Here is a 13,880-nt window from a genome sequence, read left to right as displayed (position 1 = left end):
GGCTTCTGTTTCTTTTCTTTCCAGCTCTGATGAAGGATCTCAGCCGAAACATCAGCTTTTTACTTCCCTCCAAAGACAACGCTGACCTGCTGAGTTCGTCCAGCAACTTGTGCGTATTTTTCAAGACTTTTCGAACTTCTTGTTTCTTTAATCCATTCTTTTGCTTCACAAAGTAAACAACTCAGTTCCATGATGTGAAATTGTTATTTTGTTTCTGAAAACAACGGCATGAATGCAAGGCTGTTTATCAAAAACGTTACGTGACAACACTGTAAAACAACTGTTAAACATATGTGACAAAAATCTCAGTTTTTTTCTAATTTAAAGAAGGATATTGGTGCAGATCTTCTCCTGAAAGGTGGGCAGGCAACACTCTAAAGATCACAAGTCCACTGCCACTTTGAGGTGTCAGTGGGATGTACTTATCTGGGGAAGAAGCTGACTCCTGGCTAAGCACTGAGGCCTGGTGGAACGCAAGACTTTGCTGATCAAAAGTGGTCTGTACCCACCCAGAGAATTAGTTTGACAAGTTGTTTAAGTCCCACTCCTTCCCTAATTTGCTGCCAAGACTTTGTTTATAGATGCTTATACCATTCAAAAGCAAATTAGAATTAAGCAAATTAGTTTTTACAGTATAAATTAAAATATATAAAAACACAGAAATATTGTTAAACAATTTCATCAACTTCAGTAAATTGCAGTAGGATATAACCTTGTTCTGTCTTAACCACCTCACTGAAATGACTTTAGTTTGGGCCACACGTCATCTCTTTCTCTGGGACAATTAGGGACGGCAGCAACATCCAGAGTCTGAAATGGATTGAAGACGAATCTGGAAGCTGCCGTACTCTGCTGGATATAAGCCACTAATGGTGTTCACATGTGAAAATGTCTCAGTTAATGAAACATCTTGCTCTCTGCTGTTCGGGATTTAGATCAGAAGCTAGATTCTTGGAGCATTTAAAATACCTGGCCAATTTCACCCGAAATGGGCATGGATACTTTACAGTGATTTTGTTTAGGGAATTGGAGGGAGGCTGATTGTTACAGGGGCGCTGTGAGCCCAGTTATCTTCACTTAGTTATCTTAGTTATCCCAGTTATCTTCAATTAACGTCTGTATGGGCTTAACACATTAATGTAGTGCCTTTTCCTAACCCCTGGTGCTGAAGACAAACTTCATGGCTGCTCAGTGATTTTACTAGCTCAACATCAGCAAGGGACTGACTCTGAGCAGGATCTTGAAGTTTAGTGCCACCTCTCACGGAGCGTTTCCATGCTGAGTTCACCAACAGGTTTTTCACCTTTTATCATAATTGGTTGGAAATACTAATAAAAATGAAAGAGCAGATAACATCCCACTGCATTCCACGTTGATTAGTATGGCAAAGAGAAATTCTGGCAGAGGTTCAAAGATTAAAATTTTATAACACTATCAAAAATTTGTAATAAATATACAAAAACAAGCACCAGTTCCTCTGGCTCAGTGATTTTCATCTTGTTTAAGACAGAGTCAAATTTGAGAAGAGTGTTTTAATGCAAAGATATTTTTTCTCCCTTTTTGGAATAAAAATAATAGTCTAAATTATATTGATGAAAAATTGCAGTCAACACCCTTGACAGCTCTCTGATACCTCTCTGCCCATTGATAGCAGATACAAAATTCGCTTTTTAAATAATTAACTCAAAAATTATTATTTAGAGAAGGAATTTAAAAAATCTCTACAAATCCAATGGAAATTGAAAAAAAGATGCATAATGGATAGTTGAATTTATAAGGAGTGCTTCACCTTGATAAGGACGACAAAGAGGTGGTCACAGGCTGTGTTCGAGGACTCATTTGTGGATCTGAATAAATACACCATGTTTGTCACAGACTTGATAAAAACAGTCACAGATAAGAGTGTCTCCACAAAATCATTGAGGGTCTTCCCCAACCAGAAACACTGGATGAACCATGAGATCCACAACCTGCTGAGGGCCAGATCAGAGGCATTCAGGTCTGTCGACCAAGTAAGATACAAGTGGTCCAGGTATGATCTTTGGAAAGCCATCACACAGGCCAAGTGGCAGTTCCAGAATAAACTTGAGTCAATGAAGGATGCTTGCCACTGTGGCAGTGCTTGAATGCTATTATTTCTTACAAAGTAAAATCATGTGACATAGGTGACAACAAGGCTTCACTCCCAAATGAGCTCAATGATTTCTATGCTTGTTTTGACCATCAAAACACAGAGGTACCCTTCACGAATTCCCACAGCCCCTGATGATACTGTGATTACAGTCTCTGAGGCTGATGTGAACCTGTGGAAAGCAGCTGGCCAAGGAGAGGTGGATGGCTGAGTGCTAAAGATCTGTGCCGATCAACTGGCTGGGATGTTCATTGATATCTTTAACCTCTTGCTTCAGCATTCTGAGGTGCCCAGCTGATCAATTATACCAGGGCCTAAAAAGAATGTGGTAGCCTGACTCAATGACTATTGCCTGGTAGCACTTACATCCACAGTGATGAAGTGTTCTGAGAGGTTGGTGTTGAAATGCATCATCCCTTGCCTGAGAAGCAACTTGGATCCACTCCAATTTTCCTACCAGCTGCAAAAAATCCACAACAGATACCGTTTCATTGGCTCTTCACTCAACCCTTGAACATCTGGGCAGCAAAGATGCATACATCTGGATGCCCTTTATCAACTACAGCTCAACATTCAATGCTATCATCCCCTCAAAACTAATCAATAAGCTTAAAGACTTAGGCCTCTATATCTCCTCATGCAACTGGGTCCTTGATTTCCTCACTTGCAGACCCCAGTCATTTTGGATTGGCAACAACATCTCCTTTACATTCTCCATCAGCACAGATGTTCCACAAGGCTTGTGCTTAGCCCCCTGCTCTACTCGCTTTATATGTATGACTGTGAGGCTAAGCACAATTCCAATGTCATACTTAATTTTCTGATGACACCATTGTCATTGACTGAATCAAAGGTGGTGATGAATCAGCATTTAGGAGAGAGACTGAAAATCTGGTTGACTGGTGCCACAATAGCAATCTCTTACTCAATGTCAGCAAGAACAAGGAGATGATTATTGACCTCAGAAGAAGGAAACCAGAGTTCCAAGAGCCAGTCCTCATTAGGGAATCAGAGGTGGATAAGGTCAGCAGCTTGAAGTACCTTGGTGTTATTATTTCTGAGGATCTGTCATGGACGCAGCACTTAACTGACATTACGAAGAAAGCACACCAGTGCCTCCACATCCGTAGAAGTTTGCAAAGATTTAGCATGTCATTTAAAATTTTGCTAAACTTCTATACATGTGTAGTGGAGCATCATGGGTAAAGCCCTCCCCACCATTGAGCACATCTACATGGAGTTCTGTTGCAGGAAAGCATCATCCCTGATCTAGAAACTCCGCCACCCAGGTCATGCTCTTTTTTCACTGCGGCCATCAGAATGAAGGGATAGGAGCCTCCAGGTTGATCATTACAGAATTTCTCCCTGGTGCTGCCCATTTCCCCTTTTCCCAACCACAATTCCCCTCTCTCTGCTCCCTTCACACTCTCAGTCCACAGTACCCATATCAGATGAGACCCATAGCAGAATCATTATTCACATATGTCATGATTTTTCTTTGCACCAATACAGTGTATAAATACAATTACTATAGTGCTGTATAAAGGTCTCTGGTACCTATAGATATTTGCCTAAGACTTTTGCACAGAACTGTATGCCTGCAGGAAAATGAATCTCAAGGTTGTATATGGTGACATTTATGCACTTCGATAATAAATTTAAACTTCGAACTTTGATGTCCAGTTTCAGTATAGGGCAGAATCTTGATACACTGAGACCTGCTGAAACTTGGTTATTGTTGCTATTTAAGTTGTGGAACATTGTGCATGGGCTATCAAACAAGGAAGGTCAAGATCCCATTGACTTCAGTTGGCATTATAGGAGAATGGGACATGGGGAGACCAAGGGAGTACAAGGATTTCAAGAATTGACCCAGTGTTTCGAGGAAATATGTGCACTTTTTTAATTGCATCTTTGGGAATCTTGGCAGGACTCTTCCAAGCAATCTGCTGCCAGCAGCTTTGGCGGTTAGAGACCGCTAGAATAAGTGCACATTGGAAGTATTCAATAAGTGAGAAAAAGTGTGTGTCTCTGTATTCTAATGTGTAATTCTGTATACTTTTATTCATTGAAGAAATGTAGGATTTGCAGATTGAGTCACGTTTAATTGTCCATTGCAAGTTGCCCTTGGGAAGGTGGTGGTGAGCTGCCTTATTCAACCGTTGTGGTCTTTGAGACATGACTAGAGCTACAACCCAGGGTTTGGAAGGAACAGTGACATATTTCCGAAGCAGGATGGGTGTGTGGCTTGGAGGGAACTTCCATTTGACAGTGGTTTTGCCGCCCCTGTCCAAGCTGGTCATGGACTTGGAAGGTGCTATCTCAGGATTCTTGGTGAGGTCCAGCAGTGCTTCCTGTAGATGGCACAAATAGCTGCTATTGTGCATCACAGGTAGAGTGAGTGAATGACAGGGGATGGTGCGTATCAAGTAGGTTATTATGGCTGGTGTGGCATCAGACTTCTTGAGTGTTGATGTAGCTACACTCAAAATGCTTCAAGGATATTCTGAAGGTCCCCTTGGGGAAAAAAAAGATGTATCTTTATCATCAGCTTATGAGTATGTCTGGAAAATGTCTACTCAACATGGAGATGGAGCATCTGAGAAGACTGAGGCATAGAATGTAAGAATAATGAATAAACACATGTGATTTTGCAGATGATGGAGATCTTGAGCAACACACTAAAACACTAGAGGAGCTCAGCAAGTCATACAGCATAAAAAGTCAGCCTTTGAGGAAAGGAATAAAATGTCAGCCTTTGAGGCTGGGACATCAAGACTGGAAAGGAAATGGGGAAGAAGCTAGAATAAGAAGATGGAGGGGGAAGGAGCACAAATAGGCAAATGACTGGTGAGACCAGGTAAGAGGTAATGTAGTTGGTGAAGGAGGGAGGATGAAGTAAGAATCTGGGAGATGATAGGTGGAACAGGTAAATGGCTAAAGAAGATGAAATCTAATAGGAGAGGAGAGTGGACCATGGAAGAAATGGATAGAAGAGGGGAATCAAAGGATATGATTGGCAGATGAAGAGAAGAGAAGGGGTCAGAATGGGGAATGGAAAAGGTGAGAAGAGGGAGAGGGGAATTGATTATGGGATTTAGAGAACTCGGTGTTCATGCCATATGGTTGGAGGTTGCCCAGATTGAATATGAGGTTTTGCTCCTCTTATCTGAGTTTGGCCTCATTGTAGCAGTGGAGGAAGCCATGGACAGACATACAAATATGGGAAAGGAAAGTTGAATTTAAGTGGGTAGCCACCAGGAGATCTTGCCTTTTGTGGCGGTCAGAGTGAAGGTGTTTGATGAAGTGGTCTGTCTATCTACGTCGGGTGTTACCGATGTTGATTAGACCATACCAGTTGCTTTGGATACAATAGATGACCCCAACAGAATAGCCTCCTCCTCATTTCAACTTCTGCCCCCTTCCTTGCCAGTCCTGATGAACGCTGTTGGCCAAAACGCTGAGTGATTATTCCCCTCCATAAATACTTCCTGACTTGCTGAATTCCTAAACAATAATGAAGGTTAGGACTCTGCATAAGACTAATTAGATCACAACTTTGTCAGCATATTACAGAAAGGATGTGAATATTCGACAGGGTATAGAGGAGACTTGTGAGGATATTGATAGGACTGGAAAAAGACAGACAATTAGAACATTTTGGATAAACCAGATCACTATTTTAGGATAGATGGGAGACTTAACTAAAGAGAATCAGAGAGTGATGGTAAATAGCAAGGGCCTATTTCTCTTTACAGAAGGATTTGAAATGGCGGGCGGTAGGGGTGATCAGAGATTTAGAGTGATTTTTAGAAGGATTAGTAGGGAGTTGAGGAAAAGCATTTTCATTCAGATGTTGGTCAGGGTTTGGAACTCGCTGCCTACAAGGGACAGGAACACTGATCCAATCCAAAAAGTATAGTGGTTTCCAGATAATTGTGACACATCAATTTTGGATCAGTTAAGTGTCCTTCCTGATTAGCTGATGTTTCATGGTTAACAGTTAACAGTTAAGAAGATATAGAAAAGATAGACTACTGTTTAAGCTACCATGAGTAATAAATTATGTATCTAAATAAAAAGCAGAACAAATTAGAACACTACCAATGCAGTTCTAAAAAACTGTGCATTAGTTCCTAAAAGTTATTGATGGAGGAATTCATCCAGAGTATGCCGTGTTCCTTTGATTGACTGTAAAAAGTGAACAAAATCAGTGCAGACATCTAGTGTAGATATTGGACAGCTTTCATACAATGTCTTTGAGAACTGCATCCTCCAAATCTTCATTTTTATTGTAACATTCAAGGTGATTGTCGATACCTTTATATTCTTCGTAGTTTCTAACTTGTTGAAGTAGTGAAATTATTTCATTTTCACTTCTGGCCACTTCTGGCATCTCCATGCTTGAATGCTTGAAACCACCCATGAACAAAATAGTTCTGAGTTGCCTTACTGCTTGCTACTCACCAACTATCAGTGCCACAAATCGGAGATTTGTGAACACAAACACAAGTAACTGCCGCTATTTAAAAACTGTACTCTCTAAGCACAGTGTGGTGTCTAATGGTCATGCAAGTGCACATGACTGATGCTAGTTAGCAACTGTTTGGCAGCCTTCTTTTCCCTCAATTAAGTGGCATATTGTCCCAAATAATTGAAGGGGATCCTGGCTACTTTTATCGATAAGTTTTTGCTCTTTAAGAGTTGTTTAATAAGTAGTTGTCTTGATTAACCGATGCCCCAGTTAACCAGAAAAACCTTCACTTAGTTTTGTACTTGACAAGCAATGACTGCAGGGCTATGGATCTGATGCTGGAAGATGGTGTGGCTCCTTTATGGTTCACACAGCTGTGGTGGTCACAATGGCTTCCTTTAATTTTATACATTTTACATGAAGTCAAGAAACACCATCAGTATCTTTGGCAAGTGGAATGTGGAAGTCAAGAGAAAATGGCATATGAGACATCTAAATCAGCCACCGACCCAGTCAAGCACCTCTCAACCAACCAATGGTAGAGATTACAAGCCCATATTGGACTCATCAGCTGCTTTGGAACTAGAGTTGGACTTTGACCCTGAGAGGTTGCCCAAGAAGAAAGGTGGGATGTCAAAACTGGCTTTATATTGACCTTCTTGGAGAAGAACAAAATTGCTCGAGGCACAACTGCTCAAGCCTGTGGACGTCAGCTAGCTAGACCGGCGGGAAGAATATAAAAGAAGACAGCTTTATAGAGCGGGCATCAGGAAGCGGATGACAGAGTAGAGGGAGACAGAGTTGGTTCAACGGGTCAAGGTGAGGTAAGCTACTTGTGAGGAATAGGAAGTATGTCTGTGAGGCCGAGTGTCAGACTCCCAGCCTTCCGAATGGCCACATCTGCGCTAGGTATGTTGAGCTGCAGCTCCTTAGGGACTGGGTTAGGGAACTGGAGATGCAGCTCGATGAACTTTGCCTCGGCAGGAAAAGTGAGGAGGTGATAGGGAGGAGCTATAGGCATGTAGTCACACCGGGGCTTCGGAAGACAGACAAGTGGGTAAGAGTTAGGAGAGGGAAGGGCAAGAGTCAGATACTATAGTGAGTACACCAGTGGCTGTCCCCCTTAACAATAAATACTCCTGTTTGCGTACTGCTGGGGGAGACAGCCTACCTGGGGGAAGCAACAGTGGTCGTGCCTCTGGCACAGAGTCTGGCCCTGTTGCTCAGAAGGGTAGGGAAAGGAAGAGGATGTCAGCAGTGATAGGGGACTCCATAGTTAGGGAGCCAGACAGGCGATTCTGTGGACGCAGAAAAGAGACACGGATGGTAGCTTGCCTCCCAGGTGCCATGGTCCGGGATGTTTCTGATCGTGTCCACAATATCCTGAAGTGGGAAGGTGAACAGCCAAAGGTCGTGGTACATATTGGTACCAATGACATAGGTACGAAAAAGGAGGAGGTCATGAAAACAGTTTACAGGGAATTAGTAAGGAAGTTGAGAAGCAGGACCTCAAAGGTAGTAATCTCGGGGTTACTACCTGTGCCACACGACAGTGAGTATAGGAATAGAACGAGGTGGAGGGTAAACGCATAGCTGAGGGATTGAAGCAGGGGGCAGGGATTCAGATTTATGGATCATTGGGACCTCCCTTGGGGCAGGCATGACCTGTACAAAAAGGACGGGTTGTATTTGAATCCAAGGGGGCCTGATATTCTGGTAGGGAGGTTTACTAAGGCAATTGGGGAGAGTTTAAACAAGAATTGCTGGGGGGTCGGAACCGAACTGAAGAGATGGTTGAAGGGCAGTTGGCTCACAAATAGAGAAAGCTTGGAGACAGTGTGAGAGGGAGGATAGGCAGATGATAGAGAAGAGATACACTCAGACTGTTTGAGGTGTCTATTTTAATGCAAGAAGCATCACGAACAAAGCAGATGAGCTTTAGAGCGTGGATGAGTACTTGGAGCTATGATGTTGTGGCCATTAGAGAGACTTGGATGGCTCAAGGGCAGAAATGGTTACTTAGAGTACTGGGCTTTAGATGTTTCAGAAAGGACAGGGAGGGAGGCAAAAGAGCTGGGGGCATGGCACTGTTGATTAGAGATAGCGTCACAGCTACAGAAAAGGAGTAAGTCATGGAGGTATTGTCTACTGAGTCTCTGTGGGTGGAAGTTAGGAACAGGAAGGGGTCAATAACTCTACTGGGTGTTTTTTTATAGACCTTCTAATTGTAACAGGGACATTGAGGGGCAGATAGGGAGATACATTCTGGAAACATATAATAATAACAGGGTCGTCATGGCGAGAGATTTTAATTTCCCAAATATTGATTAGCATCATCCTAGAGTAAGGGGTTTAGATGGGGTGGAGTTTGTTAGGTGTGTTCAGGAAGGTTTCATGACACAGTATGTAGATCTGTACTTGATCTGATATTGGGAAATGGTCAGGTGTCAGGTCTGTCAGTGGGAGAGCACTTTGGAGATAGTGAACATAATTCTATCTCCTTTACCATAGCATTGGAGAGGGATAGGAACAGACAAGTTAGGGAAACATCTAATTGGAGTAAGTGGAAATATGAAGCTATCAGGCAGGAACTTGAAAATGTAAATTGGGAACAGATGTTCTCAGGGAAATGTACGGCAGAAATGTGGCAAATGTTCAGGGGATATTTGCATGATGTTTTGCATAGCTATGTTGCAATGAGACAGGAAAAGGATGATAGGGTACAGGAACTGTGGTGTAAAAAAGCTGTTGAAAGTTTAGTCAAGAAGCAGAAAAAGCTCACGAGATGTTCAAAAAACTAGGTAATGATAGAGATCTAGAAAATTATAAGGCTAGCAGGAAGGAACTTAAGAATGAAATATGGAGAGCCAGAAGGGGCCATGAGAAGGCCTTGGCAAGCAGGATTAAGGAAAACCCCAAGGCATTCTACAAGTATGTGAAGAGCAAGAGGATAAGATGTGAGAGAATAAGACCAATCAAGTATGACAGTGGAAAAGTGGGTATGGAACCGGAGAAGATAGCAGAGATACTTAATGAATACTTTGCTTCAGTATTCACTATGGAAAAGGATTTCGGCGATTGTAGGGATGATTTGCAGCAGACTGAAAAGCTTGAGAATATAGATATTAAGAAAGAGGATGTGATGGAGCTTTTGGAAAGTATCAAGTTGGATAAGCCATCAGGACTGGACGAGATATACCTTAGGTTACTGTGGAAGGTGAGGGAGGAGATTGCTGAGCCTCTGGTGATGATCTTTGCATCATCAATGGGGACGGGGGAGGTTTCAGATGATTGGAGGATTGCAGATGTTGTTCCCTTTTTCAAGGAAGGGAGTAGAGATAGCCCAGGAAATTATAGACCGGTGAGTTTTACCTCAGTGGTTGGTAAGTTGATGGAGAAGATCCTGTGAGGCAGGATTTATGAACATTTGGAGAGGTTTAATATGATTAGTAGTCAACATGGCTTTGTAAAGGGCAGGTCGTGTCTTACATGCCTGATTGAATGTTTTGAAGATGTGACTAAACACATTGATGAAGGTAGAGCGGTAGATGTAGTGTGTATGGATTTCAGCAAGGAATTTGATAAGGTACCCCATGCACGGCAAATTGAGAAAGTAAGGAGGCATGGGATCCAAGGGGATATTGCTTTATGGATCCAGAACTGGCTTACCCACAGAAGGCAATGAGTGGCTGTAGATTGGTCATATTCTGGATAGAGGTTAGTGACAAGTGGAGTGCCTCAAGAATCTGTTCTTTGACTTCTTCTCTTTGTGGTTTTTATAAATGACCTGGATGAGGAAGTGGAGGGATGGGTTAGTAAATTTGCTGATGCCACATTGTATAGGGGTGTTGTGGATAGTGTGGAGGACTGTCAGAGGTTACGGTGGGACATCGATAGGATCCAAAACTGGGCTGAGAAGTGGCAGATGGAGTTCAACCCAGATAAGTATGAGGTGGTTCATTTTGGTAGGTCAAATATTTTGGCAGAATATAGAATTAATGATAAGACTCTTGGCAGTGTGGAGGATCAGAGGGATTATGGGGTCTGAATCCATAGGAAACTCAAAGAAGGCATATGGTGCATTGGCCTTCATCAACTATAGGATTGAGTTTAAGAGCCGAGAGGCAATGTTACAGCTTTATAGGACCCTGGTCTGACCCCACTTGGTGTACTATGCTCAAGACTCCTGGATAGGTACATGGAGCCTAGTAAAATAGAGGGCTATGAGTAACCCTAGGTAATTTCTAAAATAAGTACATGTTTGGCATGGCATTATGGGTCAAAGGGCTTGTATTGTGCTGTAGGTTTTCTATGCTTCTATGGTCAGAGTTTCCTTTGATTGGTTAGTTCCCTGCCAAAAGGTGCTGGTTCAGAATTGGTAAGATCATTTGTTGGCACTAATTATGACTTGGGTGAGAGATCAGGGTGTTGAATGAGTGATTAATTAACTCCTGCTGAGGAGAGAGGATTCCAAATGAAACGAGGTGGCAGGGAAGAGTGGGGGGATTTGAGGTAAGATCTCAAAAATGAATTGGCATTGTTAATATGGGAAAGAGGATTCCGTATTGAATAAAAACTGTTCTGGAATCTGAAAGCAAATGCTGCCTATGTTCCTATTCCCTCATGATATTTTTAGGCATTTTAATGGCTTGAGATGAAAAGCTGCCGCTTTGGATCTGAGACAGAGAATAAAAGTGTCACAACCTCGTAGAGTAATTGTTTACTGAAGTAATTATGATTAACAAGAGGTTTCAAATTCCTCTCTCTTAGATTTCCATAAATGGAGTCCTGATCCACAGCTGGTGCAGAATTTAAAGCCAGTGTGTTTGGTCTGGAAGGTATTTTGATACACCCATGCAAAATTTTAAAATTCTTTCATGTATCAGAGTTTTATAGTTTATAGTACCAATGTAGATTCCACTTATTGCCACTTACTGTATAATGCACATTAAAAACATATAATGTAATTCACATTCTAATCCTTGTGTGGTCCCTGGACTGTGATTATTGAATAATATTTCCACTTCATCCTACTGAAGAAGACACAGCGAATGATGATATCATCAAACAGCATGTGACCGCTTCTCAAACTTAAAGGAGCAATGGCTTTATAAGATGGTGACTTACAAGATGTTTACTATAAAATGGCTTAAGGCAAAAATAGCTTGTGCATTCAGTATGATATTTTTATATCTTAGGTTTATATCCAAGATTAAAGTTAGAAGTTTACTTAGCAGGCAAATTATTATTCTAAACTTGCTGACTATACAGTTACTTCAGCTTGCAACATATTATCACAATACAATTAAAATGAAAGCAAAGTTAAGCTGAAATGCAATTTATTCAAACTGATATCCAGCTGGGAGAAATAACCGCCATCTATCAGAAGATTCGTCTGGGCTTGCTGCCTGACCAAAACGAAACATTTTAGTTTACTTGACCTGCTCAGTTGTTGTACTGATATTAGTTACAGAGAGTTAGTTGTTTCCTTCTTGGCAGGCTACCATTCACTTAGGGTCGCTATTCTGAGTCAAGTTGGAAGAGAATTTGGCAAGATACTTTACTTGACTAAATATACCACTGTACACATCGTTTGATGTCTTTCCCCCAATTCTGGTTGGCCTACATCATTTTCCCAGACTATTCTGAAGAGCTGATCCACATTAAAGTAAATGAAGGATTTCTAGAACACTCATGCATTAAGTATCTATTTTAAAGTTCATTTTTAATTCATACAGTTTTGCTGTTAGATCTAGTTTCCCAACTCCTTCTGGTCTGCATTGATGAAATTGATCCCTGGGCCCATTTTCCTCAACTATAAAATATTAATATTGTTAATATCTTTCTGTTTGGTCTATTCTATGCTTCAACTTTGGATTTATAAATCCAAAATAATGAAAATCGTGCTTTGGATCTTCATAGCATGATTTAATATTTTTGATCTCACCTCATGACCTACATAATTTGAGGTATACACAAGGAGAGATGATAAAAACACACAAGTATCCATTTACACACCATTTCATACTGTATCAATCTTCAGCTCATATTCTGATATATTTCGCCCTCTCACCATCATACTTGCCCACTCTTTCATGCATGCGTCCTTACATAACACACATCTGTGGTATGATAAGAAATGCTCAGGTATCTGTATAGAACATTACAGCACAGAAACAGGCCTTTCGGCCCTTCTTGGCTGTGCCGAACCATTTTTCTGCCTAGTCCCACTGTCCCGCACCTGGGCCAAATCCCTCCAAACCCCTCTCATCCATATACCTGTCCAAGTTTTTCTTAAATGTCAAAAGTGAGCCTGCATTCACCACTTCATCTGGCAGCTCATTCCACACTCCCACCACTCTCTGCGTGAAGAAGCCCCCTCAATGTTCCCTTTAAACTTTTCCCCCTTCACCCTTAACCCATGACCTCTTTTTTTTCTCCCCTAGCCTCAGTGGAAAAAGCCTGCTTGCATTCACTCTATCTATACCCATCATAATTTTATACACCTCTATCAAATCACCCCTCATTCTCCTACGCTCCAGGGGATAAAGTCCTAATCTATTCAACCTTTCTCTGTAACTCAGTTTCTCAAGCCCTGGCAACATCCTTGTAAACCTTCTCTGAACACTTTCAACCTAATTAATATCCTTCCTGTAATTCAGTGACCAAAACTGCACAGAGTACTCCAAATTTGGTTTCACCAATGCTTTATACAACCTCACCATAACATTCCAACTCTTATACTCAATACTTTGATTTATAAAGGCCAATGTACCAAAAGCTCTCTTTACGACTCTATCTACTTGAGACGCCACTTTTAGGGAATTACTTATCTGTACTCCCAGATCCCTCTGTTCTACTGCACTCCTCAGTGTCCTACATTACCTTGTATGTTCTACTTTGGTTTTTTCCCTCCGAAGTGCAATACCTCACACTTGTCCGCATTAAACTCCATCTGCCATTTTTCTGTCCATTCCTCCAACTGGCCCAAATCCCTCTGCAAGCTTTGAAAACCTTCCTCGCTGTCCACTACACCTCCAATCTTTGTATCATCAGCAAATTTGCTAATTCAGTTTGCCACATTATCATCTAAATCATTGATATAGATGACAAATAACAATGGACCCAGCACTGATCCCTGTCGCACACCACTAGTCACAGGCCTCCACTCAGAGTAGCAATCCTCCACTACCACTCTCTGGCTTCTTCCATTTAGCCAATGTCTAATCCAATTTACTACCTCTCCATGTATACCTAGCAACTGAATCTTCCTAA

General features: G+C 41.6%; 1 long non-coding RNA gene across 1 annotated transcript in view; it reads left to right on the top strand.

Moving 5' to 3' along the window:
- LOC132378505 (uncharacterized) overlaps positions 1-13,880 on the top strand; it is a 300,183-nt gene that overhangs the window by 69,479 nt on the left and 216,824 nt on the right. The window contains exon 2 of the long non-coding RNA XR_009507063.1: positions 25-109. This is a non-coding gene — a long non-coding RNA (uncharacterized LOC132378505). The remainder of the gene's footprint in view (positions 1-24; positions 110-13,880) is intronic.

The sequence above is a fragment of the Hypanus sabinus genome, chromosome 20 (genome assembly GCF_030144855.1).
Source record: "Hypanus sabinus isolate sHypSab1 chromosome 20, sHypSab1.hap1, whole genome shotgun sequence".
Taxonomy (NCBI): domain Eukaryota; kingdom Metazoa; phylum Chordata; class Chondrichthyes; order Myliobatiformes; family Dasyatidae; genus Hypanus; species Hypanus sabinus.
Note: the sequence above shows the minus strand (reverse complement) of the source record. Positions and strands in the feature narration are given on the sequence as shown.